The 14,555-nt window shown below is 54.0% G+C and overlaps 1 protein-coding gene across 1 annotated transcript in view; it reads right to left on the reverse strand.

The window, feature by feature from the left end:
• The window catches only part of LOC144578847 (uncharacterized), a 35,951-nt gene extending 21,976 nt beyond the window's left edge, over window positions 1-13,975 (reverse strand). The window contains exon 1 of the mRNA XM_078346887.1: window positions 13,476-13,975. The gene's annotated coding sequence lies outside the window, so the exon portion shown is untranslated. The remainder of the gene's footprint in view (window positions 1-13,475) is intronic.
• Window positions 13,976-14,555: the final 580 nt, after the last annotated feature.

The raw sequence follows: 14,555 nt of genomic DNA on the forward strand, positions 1-14,555 counted from the left end.
CGAAGGGCCTTCCTGGGGAAGCCGTGGAAGCCACTTCCAGTCCATAGCTCTGCCTGCTCCTTGGATGTTGGTTCCTGTGCTGGATGCAGTCTGCAGGCTTCCAGAGGGGAAGGGGGAGGGAGGGAGGCCACCCTGGGCCCAGCCTGATGGTCATTGTCCCTTCCAGAGCTCACCAAGGGATCCAGGGTAGGGCCACACAGTCACGCACTTTCAGGGAGACCCATCTAACCCTCTGCAGTAGGACTCAAAGCAGAAAGCCACGTCCTGCCCAGTGGATTCTGAAGGGACGGATCTCCTGCCCTGAAACAGCAACCAGAAACAAACGTGCAGAAGGTGGCCAGGGCCTTGGAGAAGAGCCCCGGGTCCCTCGCAGAACTCCGGACAAGGCGGGAGGCTGGGAGGCCTCACCTCCCGGCCCACTCCAAGGCAGCCCCGCGCCAGCCAGGAAGACGCTATCCGTCCACCGCTGCAGACTGCTCCTGTATTAGCAATTCACTGTCAAACGCTCAAGAGTTTGCCAAAGCATAATAGATGCTTTACATTTTATGCATAACTAGTTCTGAGACCAGAGCTATAAAAGTTTTCTATTAACATGTAAGCACTAAGACAAGTTTTTTTTTAACTTGATAAATATACATAACTCCTCAACAATGAGCCTCTTGTGTTGCTAATGGGGACCCTTAATGGAGAGTTATATTTCCAGGATTATATCTTTATTCAGTTGCAAATGATTTTTGGGGGGAGTTTTAATGCTGTGCTCAGTCTATGAATAATAGTATCGTTTGAATGCCGCGGACACCTGGTGCCGGAGGACAGTGGGTCTCTGCAGTGACCTGGCGGCCCTGCCAAGTTCGCATTTTCCCAGCCTTTCCTACCCGTTCCATTCAGCATCTGATTTCATTCCCCCGCAGCAAAACGCGAGACACTTGTAACTTTATTCTCCCTCTGCAAAAACTTGCTCTCTTGTAAGGAAAAAATCCTGGAAGAGAAAAATTCCTCTTATCAATCTCTTCTTATATGGAGCCTAGTAATTTGAAGGCTGGCTAAAGTTTCAGGAAAAACCTTCCAATTAAATACTGTAAAAAGATAAAATAACAGTGGCCTTGCTGCTGCCCAATGGCTTTATTGAAGCCCTCTTTTGTTGATTTATTGTACGTTAGCCACTGAGCCGTGCAAAGAACATTACGTTTCAGAAAGAACTATTCGTATGCGGCCGGCATCCACTCCAGAAACAATCAGGCCTGTATTGCGTCTTGCAAATTTATACCAGGATGTTGGTTTAGAGTGTTTCCCTGAAAAGTTTTTCAAGTAAGTGTCTGCTTTCATGGGCGAGAGTGACTGAGGCACACAAACAAACCTTTGTTTCAAAACTCGCAGATGTATGGCCTGGCCGAGCTTTGTTTTCCGCTTTAAGAAGTATTCTCAGATTTTTGTTTTGAGCACAACACAGGATCGTACAAAAAAAAATCAGCTTGAGGATGAATGTCTCGTATGATCTTAGGCTCTTCCAGATTTTCCCAGGGTTGATTTTTCTACCCCGAACTTCGCGTGTGGGGTAGGTTAGGGTTTTTTTTTATTTAATTTATTTATTTGTTTGTTAGTTTTGTTTTTGTTTTTAAATTCAGGCACACAACGAAAAGGAATTCTGCCTACTTCAGCTTTGAATGTGGCTTCAGGAAACTTCATTTCAAAGCTATTAGGGAGTTTGCAAGCTCCATAAATATACTTTTGTTCGACTTGCGATCTGCCCTCCTCTCTCTCTGGGCGCCCCAGCATCGTGCTGCGGCATCCAGCAGCCCGGGCTGCGTGACATGGAGCCACGAGGACAGCCACCTGGGTCGGGGCTGAAGGGAATCCTAAGTGACAAAATATTTAGACTTCAAGGCAGGCATCTTTGGGGACACAAACACAACTCTCCCTCCCAAATGGCAGAGATGTTCTTAAGCTCCACATAGCCACGTGTGCACACACAAGATATCTGACCATCAGCGAGGCTCAGGAATTATTCGTTAATATTATTAGTGCTCTGTGTCCAAAGCAGCCCTCGGCTCACGAGGGAACGTGTGTCTGATGCCCAGGACCGAGTGGGGGTGTTGCAGCCACCAGCCAGCCCGAGCCTAAAGTCTGGAGCCGTGTACACACGGGAGGGCATTCAGAGAAGGTCAAATTAACAGGATAAGCCTTGCAGAAGCAAAGACGTGTGTATGTCAGCCTCAGAGTGCGGGAGCCTGTAAATAACGGCCCTGCTTGGTTCCACAATCAATTCTCACCGTGGAATTCTCACTTTGAAAGAAAAAATGACATCCCCACATCTAGTTAGAAAGTCATCTGTCATAGTGCAGAGTCAGGGAGGGTAGGGAGGGGTGAGGGCCTGCGGGGAGGGTTAGTTGTTCTTGAGCTGAGCTGAGTTATAATTGCTTTCAGGTTAGTTATAGTTTATGATTTTTTCAGCACTATGTCCCTTTCATATTGTAAACCAAAAAGTATCTGAGACAAGTCGCAGTCAACTTAGAAAGCTCCCTCGCCAAGGTTAAGTACCAGCCCAATGCACAGCCTCGGGGGTGGCCGACGTGCACAAGGTGGCTGGTGCACAGCTTGCTTTTATACATTTTTGGGAGACATGAGACATCAATCAATACATGGAAGATTTACATTGGTTCCATCTGGAAGGGTGGGCAACTCCAAGAGGGATGCCTACATATCATAGGTAGATTTTTAAATGTTCTGATTGGCAGTTGGTTGAAAAAGTTGCTATCTCCAGAAAAGAAGGTCTGGGTTAAGATAAGGGGTTGTGGAGACTTGGTTTTATCATGCAAGATGCAGGCTTCAGAGAGAAGGGCTGCAACAGGCTCCAGGTCTGTGTTGATGGCACCGCTGGAGGGTGCCTGAGGCACGTGCACCCCCACTTCCCAGCCTGAACAAGTCCTTCAGTTTGAATTTTAGGGTGCTCTGGCCGAGGAGGAAGTCCACGACCTGAGATGGTCGCAGGCTGGGTGGGGGCTGGTGCTTAGACTCCTACTTTTACAATATTATTTATAAAAAAAATTTTTATTTTATGTAACTGTTACATTTAACTCTCATAACAAGCTTGCTAATATGATTATTAATCCCAATTTAGAGATGAGAACCTACATAATTTGCCCAAGGTCCTCCCTCTGGTGCTTCGCAGGCTTGGTTCAAGCCCGAATTCTACTTCCACCAGGGCTCGAACCCCGTGGGGGCCAAGCTGCTCCCCACAGCACCCGGCAGGTGGAGAGCAACTCTAACCCCAGTCGAGGACGGCAGGGTGCCAGCTGTCACCTGAGCACTCCCTTCCTTTTGCCTCCTTTTTTTCCCCCAGAAAATGATATAATCTGCTCGGAGCTCTCACCGGGACTGGCTGACGCTGGCGTTCACTCAGCCCTCGCCTCTGTACTCCTTGTTTACAGAGCATGACTAAACTGGTCTGCGCCAAATTGTACCACAGTGTGGAGAGTTACTGCTGCCGTGTGGTTCCAGAGCTGTCTCCAGCAGCTCACATCAACGTCCTGATCTCTTGGGATGGCTTTGGAGATATGAGCTGTGACATAACATTTAATGTAGAAAGTGGCGTGCTGGGATGGTTTCTCAGGAGAAGACGGAGAACCACTCAGCACACAGATGCAGGAGTTGCCACCAGGCAGACACATGTGCTCAGGAGACACCAGCTGTGCCCCTTCCAAGTCAGCGGGAAGCTCTGGGGTTGAGCAAACGGCCTACAGTGGAGTTATTGTAAGTGTCCTAGTGTGTGTCCTCTCTCCAAGCGTCCTGAGCTGTAGCACTCCTCATCCTTCCACCAAGAGAATGGCCTTCATCACAAATCCACTGCTGCTATCAGAAGGAAGTCAATGAATCTAGAAAAATGTATCTCAAATTATGAATTAAAAGTCAGAAGAGACAAGGGCTTCTGGGAAGCATCTGCAAAATTAAAGGAAGTCACCCAGATAGGAGCTTGTTCAGGAACACTGGCTGTCAGGAACCATCAGTAGGATTTGCATTCTTTGTATCACCGTCACCGCCATCAAAGCCTTCATACTTTGGCGCCACCTCGCACCACAAGACCAGGCCACTGATGTCTCCCGCAGTACGGCGCTCCCAGGGGAGGAGGAGGAGGGCGCACGGAGCCCGGGAAAGGCGAGCCCGAGCTGGCGCACGTGCTGACTCGCGAGCCATGGTCTCTCCAAGGAATCGCGCCTGCTCCCGCAGGTCGTCCGGGACTTCTGGTCCCGCCTGCTGTGGCGCATCTGGCAGAGACTGACCAGACACAGCATTCCCTGCAAGACCGACCACCTCCCCTTCCAACCCCACCGCTGCCGGGTGGCCGAAACGCCTCCCCTGTCTATCCTTCATTTCTGACCGTTTTGGAGCCTAGACATAAACAATTCTCGGTCATTTAAAACATGTATTGTTTCAAATCAGATCTATGACTAACTATCTTTCTCTTCAAGGGACTGAAATTCTTGGTGTGGGAGGATTTTTTTTTTTAAGTTTGTTTTTCTTCCAGTTTGTCAATCTGCTCTTTGCAAAACCCCAGACCTCCCACCTGATGTCAGTGTCTCAGAATCCCGTCTGCATTTCTAAGATCTCCTAAGAACCAAAAGGAAGGTGAGGGAGATCTTAGAGCCCAAATCAGACCCGTGCTCATGTCCACACTTAGAATTTTAGGGTTATGCTTGAGAGACGGCGTGCTGGACATCACTTCTGCGTTAACTTTATTATTTCCAACAGGAAAGCAAGGAGTTTCTTATCAGCTGAAAGTCAATTTTCTAACCATGAGCCGTGTAATGGAAAACTCTTTTGAGTGCTGGGCAAGAATAAGGACTCATATCAGAAAACACAGAGATCCGTAATTACTTTTTTGTTTGTCCTTTTCAAGGAAGAGACGAGGGTCCGCTCTCAACATCATCACTGCTCATCTTAAGGACAGGGACTCAGGGCCAGCCATGGCTCAAAGCAGCCTGGCGAAGCCTCAGCGCTGGCCCGGCCTGGCCCGGCGCATCCTCGGTCTCCGGGGCCCGGGCTCATGCCCCCATGCCAGGCAGGCCTCACAGTGCCCACCCGGGCCCGCCGTGCCCTAAGCTCCGGGCTGCCTCCTGCAAAACCTTCTGGTCCCACCTCACCTCCCACCTGCGCTTTTCTTTCCCGGCCTGGCAAAGGCATCTCTGTGAGTGGGAAAGGCCAGAGGAAGCCCCCAGCGCACCACACACTTGCTCCTCCCGGGACTTAAATTTAAACTCCAGGAGCCTAATGTCACCTGGGTCTGGGGCCGTCATTCCCACCTCGCTTCTCCTCTCATTGCCACAAGACCAGGCCACGGATGCCTCCCGCAGTCCCCTCACGACGCTCCCAGGGGAGAGGAGGAGGGAGCATGGAGCCCCGGGGAAGGCGAGCCCCAGCCGGCACACGTGGAGACTCGCGTGCCATGGTCTCTCCAAGGTATCCCACCTGCCTCCGAAGGTTGTCCGGGGCCGCCGGCCTCCCCACACATGGACGAGAGAAGGGGGTCCCCTGTGCCGTGCACTGCCCACCTCCCAGGCCCATGGGCATGGAGCTCTCCGGCTTTCGCCCGGTTCCCCTGGAATTGCCAGCCTGACACCTGCCGCGTCCCTCAGAGGAAGGGCTAAGTGTTAGGAGGATGCCTCGTGTTTTCCCTTCTTAAAACCACAAGCCCAGGAGAATCGGGTACGAGGAAGGGAGCGGAGAGCTGGGCACGTTGCACTCATGGGCCTGAGCACTGCAGCAGTACCAGGGACTCAGGGGGCTTCTCAGAGATGCCTGTGCTGCCCTAACAGGTAAGCCAACAAGGAATCAAACTTTGCCTCTTTATGTGGTCGGTGGATGTGGCTGCCACACAGTCGCTGTCGAGAAGCATTTCTGCGGTTTGCAGTGACAGCCAGAAGGTACTTGCACTGTGGGCAGCTCCAGACATACAGCTCCTTACATGCAAACATGCCTGCACATGTATAGAGGTGGAACAGTGCAGACCCCAGGGCCCCCGGGTGCTGCACCTCCCCTCCGCAGGGACACTGCCACCCTCAGCTCAGCAGGGACTCCTGGGACAGCCATGAGCGTGCTTTCTGCACAGGCAGGAATGCAGCCATTTACCATTTGCCAGGCAGCAAGGAGCACGGGCGGTGGCCTGGCAGGGCTCCCCAGCATGCTGAGGATGACAGAGGCCATAAGCTCCTCACACAATGAGCACCACTTCTCCAAACAGGAAGACTCCATGTGGCTATCGACACCTTGCATTGAATTATTAGCCAACTGGAGTCCTGGAAAACCATTTTTACTCAGGTGACATCTGTGATAAAGAGCCCATCAATAAAGTCTTTCTGCCTGAGAAATGTGCTCCCCCAAACACTGGCACCAGAAGCGCCTGCTCTGAGCAGCTGTGGGGTCCGGGAAGGCAGAGCTCTGTGGAGACGGGCAGGGCTGCCGCTGTCCATGCTCCACATAGAGCCTGTGCTGGCGTCCTTGGGACTGTTCAGCCACCGGGATTCCACCCAGAGAATGCTCCTTGTCACTGAGGATGTGACAAAAGAGAATGGCCTAAGAGAGCCATGGGGGCAGTGGCAGGGCAGGTGGCATGAAGGGCACAGAGGGCTCCACCGGGGCCCCAGCTCCCACCTCCAGCAGCCTTTGCTATAATGCTGGAGCCCCGTGGGCCTCGGGAAACCAGTCTCTCTCTGACAAACCAATTGGCACAAGTGTTTCCTGGAGTTCTGTGAGCCACAGCAGCGAACTCATCAAACCCGGAGAAAGGGTCATGGGAGGCCCAATTTGAATTTCTGTCTCCTGTCCTTCTTTTGCCTGCCCCAAGGCAGGACTCTAACTGGATCGTGGGTCAGAAGACCCTCATTCCAGAGAGGGTCCCTCCCCGAACTCAGCAGGAAGGAGCCTGCGCAGAGAGGCCAGGAAGAGTCCCAGCAGACAGGCCCTTCCGGGTCAGTTCCATCTGGGATTTGTTCCTTCCCGGGTTAGTTCCCTCCAGGGTCAGTTCCCTCCAGGGTCAGTTCCCTTCGGGGTCAGTTCCCTCCTGGGTTAGTTCCTTCTGGGGTTAGTTCCGTCTAGGATTTGTTCCCTCCAGGGTCAGTTCCCTTCGGGGTCAGTTCCCTCCTGGGTTAGTTCCTTCTGGGGTTAGTTCCGTCTAGGATTTGTTCCCTTCTGGGTTAATTCCCTGCAGGGTCAGCTACTTCCGGGGTGAGTTCCTGCACTTTTTGTCCATTCCCGTTTCTGCATGGTTGTCAATCATGCCTATGTAATGAAACCTCCATGAGAACCCAAGAGGACAGGGTCCCTGAGCTTCCAGAGAGCTGAGCATGCCAAGACCCCAGGAGAATGCAGCCCCCATGAGGGCACAGAAGCTCCACGCCCCTTCCCCTCCCTCACCCCACACCTCACTTTTTCTGTGTCCTTTACACTATCACTTATAACAAACCAATTGGCACAAGTGTTTCCTGGAGTTCTGTGAGCCACACCAGCGAACTCATCAAACCCGGAGAAAGGGTCATGGGAGGCCCAATTTGAAGCTGGTTGGTCAGAAGTTCTGGAGCCCAGACTTGCAGTTGGTGTGGTGGGGCCATCTCAAGAGCCAAGCCCTCACCTGCGGATCTGACACTGTCTCCAGGTGGTTGAGCCCTCACCTGCGGATCTGACGGTCTCCAGGTGGACCGTGTCAGGGCTCAGCCAGAGACCCCAGCTGGTGTCCACTGCTGAGTGGGCGGGAAAAGCCCCATGCGTTTGGTCACAGACATTGTCTTCTGTGGTGACGTAGTAGCAGGGGGAACGCACGGCTGGAGTTTCCCGAAACGGGCGGCATCCGCGTCCCCTGTGCGCAGGAGCTCCAGGAGCCAGGCAGGGATGCGTTCACCTGCCAGAGAATTTCCCAAGTCAGATTCGACCAATCACAGGGTCCCTCCTTCTGCAGCGTGAAGGCTCCATGCTTCCAAGGTCTCTTCCATGCTTACACATTCGGCTTCTGAAGAAGAAACGGGGGCCCTTCTGTGCATGAACTGGGGCCACCACAGTCTCCCAGCCTTGGGTCACTGACCTCAGTCTTCTTTCGCACACAGAGCCATAAGCCCCCGAGGGTAAAACAGACGGGGCCCACCCAGCTTCCAAGGTGTGCAGGCAGCTGACCCATCCCCTTGAGGGCTCCGTGGTGATGACACAGGCCCGGAGGTTTACACGGGCTGCCTGGTTTGTTAATTCATTCTTTGCAAATTTGCTCCCAAAACTGAACAACCCCTGGTGGCCTCCTGTGCTGACCCTCCTTATCTTCCCAATCTTGACACAGTGCTTTGCCCAGGTCTGGCCCAAATCCCCAACGTTGCCTTCACTCACCCACCAGTGGCCTCCTGGGGCCGGCGATGTCCTTGCCACCTGTGTGCTGCTGACCCACACCTGTCACCTGCCCTCCAGGTGCACCTCAGAGTCTACATAGAGGCCTGATGGGCGTCCGAAACTGAACACATCCAAGCTTGGACCTCCCAGCACCCGAGCTCCTCACTCCGGGTCTCACCTACCTCAGTGCAGGGCAACTCACTTCCCACTGCTCAGCTCCAAAACCCCACAGTCATGCTGGGTTCCCCCTTCCTCCTCACTACGCATGAAGGCCTACGGTGTCCCCCTCAAAGCATATCTACACTTTGACCACGCTCAGCAACCCCACCAATGCCATCCTCCCTCTCCTGAAATATTCCAGATGCTCCCTGATCTTGCTCGTAAGACACCCACAGTTAAGCCATTGCGTTAGCCATCAGCTCACAGGCTTCTCTATTCAAAACTCTCCAGGGCCAGCCCAATCCTAGAGCATTGAGTCCTCACACATGGCCTCTGCAGCATGCCCAAAGCTGCCTTCTGGACCCCTCCCCCACCCCTGTCCCACTCTGCAGCCCCCTGAGACTTCCTGCTCCACAAACCCACCACACAGGCTCCCACTTCCAGGGCCAGGGTCTCACTCTTCCCCTTGGCTCACAGCTGTGTCCTCAAAAGTCTCCACCACTCACCCCTCACTTCCTCAAATATCACAGAGAGCTTCCCCGAACGCCTGTCTAAAGTGACACACGCGGGCACCCACCCTCACTCCCCGACGCCTGTCTAAAGTGATACACGCGGGCACCACCCTCGTTCCCCGAATGCCTGTCTAAAGTGACACATGCGGGCACCCACCCTCGTTCCTTGAACACCTGTGTAAAGTGACACATGCGGGTACCCACCCCCACTCCCCGACACCTGTGTAAAGTGACACATGTGGTCACCCACCCTCACTCCCCGACGCCCGTCTAAAGTGATACACGCAGGCACCCACCCTCGTTCCCCAAACGCCTGTCTAAAGTGACACACGTGGGCACCCACCCTCGTTCCCCAAACGCCTGTCTAAAGTGACACATGCGGGCACCCACCCTCGTTCCTTGAACACCTGTGTAAAGTGACACATGCGGGTACCCACCCCCACTCCCCGACACCTGTGTAAAGTGACACATGTGGTCACCCACCCTCACTCCCCGACGCCCGTCTAAAGTGATACACGCAGGCACCCACCCTCGTTCCCCAAACGCCTGTCTAAAGTGACACACGTGGGCACCCACCCTCGTTCCCTGAACACCTGTCTAAAGTGACACATGCGGGCACCCACCCTCGCTCCCCGACGCCTGTCTAAAGTGACACACGCAGGCACCCACCCTCGTTTCCCGACACCTGTCTAAAGAGACACATGCGGGCACCCACCCTCGTTCCCTGAACACCTGTGTAAAGTGACACACGCGGGCACCCACCCTCATTACCCACAGCCACTTCTTTCGTCTCCCTCTGCCATGTCATAACACCCTGTGTCCGTCGCTTACTCTGTCTCTCCTGTGTCCGCTCTATCTTCCCTGCTGGAATAGAAGTTCCCAGAAGACAGGGACATACCCTGTGCACTGCACACAGTCCTCGACATCTAGATCAGTACCCGGCTTATAGAAGAAACTCAATCTGCATTTCCAGGATGGAAGGAAGGAAGAAAAGAAGGAAGGAAGGAAGGAAGGAAGGAAGGAAGGAAGGAAGGAAGGAAGGAAGGAAGGAAGGAAGGAAGGAAGGAAAAATGGAAGGAAGAATGGGTGGATAGATGGGGGAGGCAGCCCTGTCCAGTGATAAAGTCAAGGGCCCTGAGTGTGAGGGGTGAAGGGAAAACAAGGTTCGAGGTGTTGAAGGGATGGAATATCTGGGCTCAGGTCCATGAGAAGCAGTTCAGGTTGAGTCTGAGATCAGACCCGGATGTGGAGGCCACCATTGCTCCGTGTACACCATGGGCCTGGCCTGGCAGCCTATGGGCTGGGCTCCAGGGACTCAGGACGTCTTTCATCCATTACTTGTACATTTCAGGTGAAGGTTTGTAACCAGCTTCGTGCTCATACTGGGGCAGGTGTGAACTGCGGACACTTTGCTGATGTCCCATGGAACTTCAATGAAAGGCCTAGGGCACTTCCTAATCAACTCGACCCCGGACAACCCCACGTCAGCTGAGAAGCTGAGCAAAGGCTGTAGGTAGCCACCTGTACTTCCCTAGGAGCTCTGAGAAACAGGAGCCCACACAGGGCCACACCATGCAGATACCTTCCAGCTGACCTCAGGACTCAATGGGAAAAAGGCATGAAGGCTTCCAACAGAGCCATTTTTAAGAAACCGTGTTAATGTATCAAAACACGAACCTTTGTTCCTACATCTCAGCAACCCCACACGGTGTTTTGTCGTCTTGAATAACACGAAGGTCCGGGAAACAGCTGCTGCTATGGGCACTGGGAGATGTTGGTGGTCTCATGAGGAGCAGTGACCACTCCTGTTAACCTCAGACTTGCAAGAATGAATTTTACTATTCCTTAAATTTCTTGGAGTCCAGTTGGGGGTGTGAAAAGAAAAGATGCTTCGTAATCAGGAGAAGCAACTCAAAAGCTGCACTCCACACCTCCACGTCTGTCCTGGGAATGAAGGCAGCTGTTTTCAGAGCCAGGCTGTTCACAAGGGTTCTTCGAGGCAACGCTCTCCAGCTTCCATGGAGTGTCTGAAGTCGACTTAGGAAGACATCCAGTCAGGTTGGAGGCGCGCGTGCACCGTGGTCCCACAACGCCACTTCTCGCAGACCTGGAGGGAGGGTCACATGCATGGACAGGAAGTCCATGAAAAATGCTCAGTGCAAAAATGTTAGAAAGAGCGAAACACCAGAACCAACCCAAATGCCCCTTGGGAGGAGCCCAGGGCAGTGTGTGAGTCCACTTATAAGCTGGAATACGATGTGGCAGCTCCAATGAATGAAGCAAGTGGGTGACGGGGGAGAGGCCCCAGTGGTGACAGCTCTTCAAATCGTAATACTGGAACAGTGCCACAGCTTGCGGAGGCTACGCAGGTACCAGCAAGTCTCACTTGTGGGCAATGAAGCCGTGACAGTGGCTGGCTTTGGGGAGGGAGGAGAGAACGTAAAGGCGCTTCTGTCTGTTGGTCATGTTTTTCCTTCTCTGTAATTGCTGGCATTAGGGAGCACTATGTTTTGCTGTAATTTTCAATTGATCAGAAAGGTGGATTTTAACAACCGGAGCCTGGTCTGTCAGCTTAAGGGCTGGGCTCCAGGGGACGGAAGGACTGGCTTGTGTGATGTGTGCTGCTGGAGGGTGGATTTGCTAAAGCTTGTTCGATGAACACACTTCCTGGTTTGACCCGTCTGAGGACTTTTCGGAGGTATTAACAGAGGGAAACATCTCTGCCTTGGAAACTCTTACTGGTGATTTTTTTTATTTAATTAGCTTTGGCATAACAATCGTACCCCCAAAATCCTTTGCACACTGACCGTGCACGATCACACGTGCTGCAGGTGCATCTGGCGGATGCAGGTTCAAGCTCACAGACACACATGCTGCAGGTGCATCTGGCGGATGCAGGTTCAAGCTCGCAGACAGGCTGGACCACTGCTTTAGGAGCGGAGAGGCAGCTGCAGCGGTGATCATTTCACCCTCAGCTCGCATTTCACCCACCACATCCCCTTTTCCTTCTGTATTCAGATTGATTCTCGGTGTTGGTGCCTTTGAGCTACGCCAGCCTATGGAATTATGTTTCTTAACACAAGGCCAAACTGGCAATGATTCCCTGGCCACTGAAGGTGGAAAGGTCCCAGTAAACCAGGTCACATTTTCCCTGGGTGCAGCATGTCAGATGCAGCCGCTCTGGTGCTTCCTCAGTGCGGTTGACCACGGGTATTATGGTTATCACATTTCAGCCTCAGTCAGCCCTTGGAGATGAGCCTGCTTGTTCCCTGATATGGCTTGATGAGGACACATATATATTAACACATATCTAGTGCAGTATCATAGCTCCCCGGAGAATCGCTGGAAAATGAGCTTTGTATTTACTTTCCTTACTTAAACCCCGAAGACTCAAATGTCCCCCGGGCTCCTGTCTCCTGTGGGCTGCCACTCCCTTGATCAGGACGCCTCGGGTGGGAGGGACTGGCTGGCGCCTCTCAGGGACGCTCTGCGGACATTCTGCAGGAAGCCACGCACATTCACCTTGAGAGCAGGCTCCTGCCCTGTGGTCACAAAAATGACTTCCCGATCCCGTCTCCAGTGCAGCGGCTCCTGAACGCCCCATAAATCCAGCCAAATACTTTGACCTTCTTATACCTTGTCATTGTGCTTCCTGGAATTGTCCAGTCCAGCAAAGCGCCCGCAAGAGGTCTTCAGTGCAGCTTTCTGACAAATGCCGCGAAGAAGCCAGCCACGTTCCCAGCAGCTTTCGGGACGCCCGGGAGCCCATGAGCTGAACACACAGACGCCCCCACCCCCGACACCCACACGCCCCACACTGTAATTCTTCGGAAGTGCGACTCACGATTCAGTTATTTTTAGGACTGCCCCAGGATGTAGTTTTGTTTGTTCTATTTTCTTTTTTTAAAGTGTGGGGAAAGGTACACAGAGTAAAATTCACCATTTAACCATTTTTAAGCGCACATTCCAGCAGATTAGGTACACACTGTTGTGCGGCCATCGGCACCATCCATCTGCAGAAGCTTTTCACCTTTCACAGCTGCAGCCCGTGCCCATCCCACCCCCCCGCACCCATGCCCATCCCGCCCCCCCCGCCCCGGTGCCCATCCCGCCCCCCTGCATCCATGCCCATCCCACCCCCCCACATCCGTGCCCATCCCGCCCCCCGCATCTGTGCCCATCCCGTCCCCCCGCCCCAGTGCCCATCCCGCCCCCCTGCATCCGTGCCCATCCCACCCCCCCACACCCGTGCCCATCCCGCCCCCCCGCCCCCGTGCCCATCCCACCCCCCCACACTCGTGCCCATCCCGCCCCCCCGCACTCGTGCACATCCCGCCCCCCCACATACGTGCCCATCCCACCCCCCCGGCCCGTGCCCATCCCGCCCCCCCGCACCCGTGCCCATCCCGCCCCCGCCCTGGCACCCGTGCTCCCGCTGCCCACCTGTGAAGTGGAGCCTGGTGCCTCCTGCATAGAATCCTGCTGCGCTCGAGTCTCACACTGTGTGTTCCGCGGACAGGGCCTGTGCTGGACCCGTCTTGATCTTCTCCGGGCTTCTCACACTGGACTCATGAGAGCCAGACACTGCTCAGCCCCTGGGTGCCTGGACAGCACTTCAGCCTAGCCCCACAATCAGAGGGCACCGCCATGACATCAGGCCATTTGCTGAGAATCCCCCTTGTGACAGGCGCCCAGCGAATGCTAACGGCAGCAGCAAAGGAGTCAGCCCAGTGCCCGTGGGTTTGGTCATCACCTGGAGCCACAGCTGGGCCAGCTGCCACTGGATGCAGAGGGCCCCACTCCTCCCACAGGCTGCCCCAGCTTTCAGGGCTTCCTCTGCTGGGTGCCTGGCAGGTCGCCTGGCTCACTCTCTCCAGCAGCTTCCAGCTCGGCAAGCAGGTCTCCGGGAGCCCACCCTCCACCCCGGCTGCACACCACACTCTGCCTCTCAGCACAAGTCACTTTCTGCCCCTCCCATTGGAGGTGGGATCTGTGTCCCTGCCCCGAATCCAGCAGGCGTGTGCCTGCAGGCACAACGAGGACAATGGCAGCAATGCTGTGTGACCTCCAGGGCCAGGCCGGAAAAGTCCTTGCAGTTGCTGTTCGGTCTTCCTGGGATGCCCCCACCAGCTGCCGCAAGAGATGCCAGCCACGCTGGAGGCCGCTTGTTCACCCTGCAGCCCCCAGGGCTCCTGTGCCAGCATACAGGGACACCAGCCTGCTCCAGAAAGACACTGCAGCCCAGCGACACCCATGAGACCACGAGCAAGACCTGCTTGGGGGAGCCTCCCCTGGGTCCTCACCCACGAGACCCAAAGCCAAGTGACAGTTCAAGCACAGCTGGGCAACCTAAACAGACCGACTCTAAAAACGACTTCCGATTAATTTTTAAAAAGTATGTTTTAAAGCCAAATAAAATGGCCATTTTAAGCTAAGTTTTGGGGTAATTGATTATGCCACAGTAGTAACCAAACTCACATCCTTGAACTTCCCCTGGAGAAGAACTGATCTTCCCAAGACAGG

This window comes from Callithrix jacchus, chromosome 13 (assembly GCF_049354715.1).
Source record: "Callithrix jacchus isolate 240 chromosome 13, calJac240_pri, whole genome shotgun sequence".
In the NCBI taxonomy this organism is placed as follows: Eukaryota; Metazoa; Chordata; class Mammalia; order Primates; family Cebidae; genus Callithrix; species Callithrix jacchus.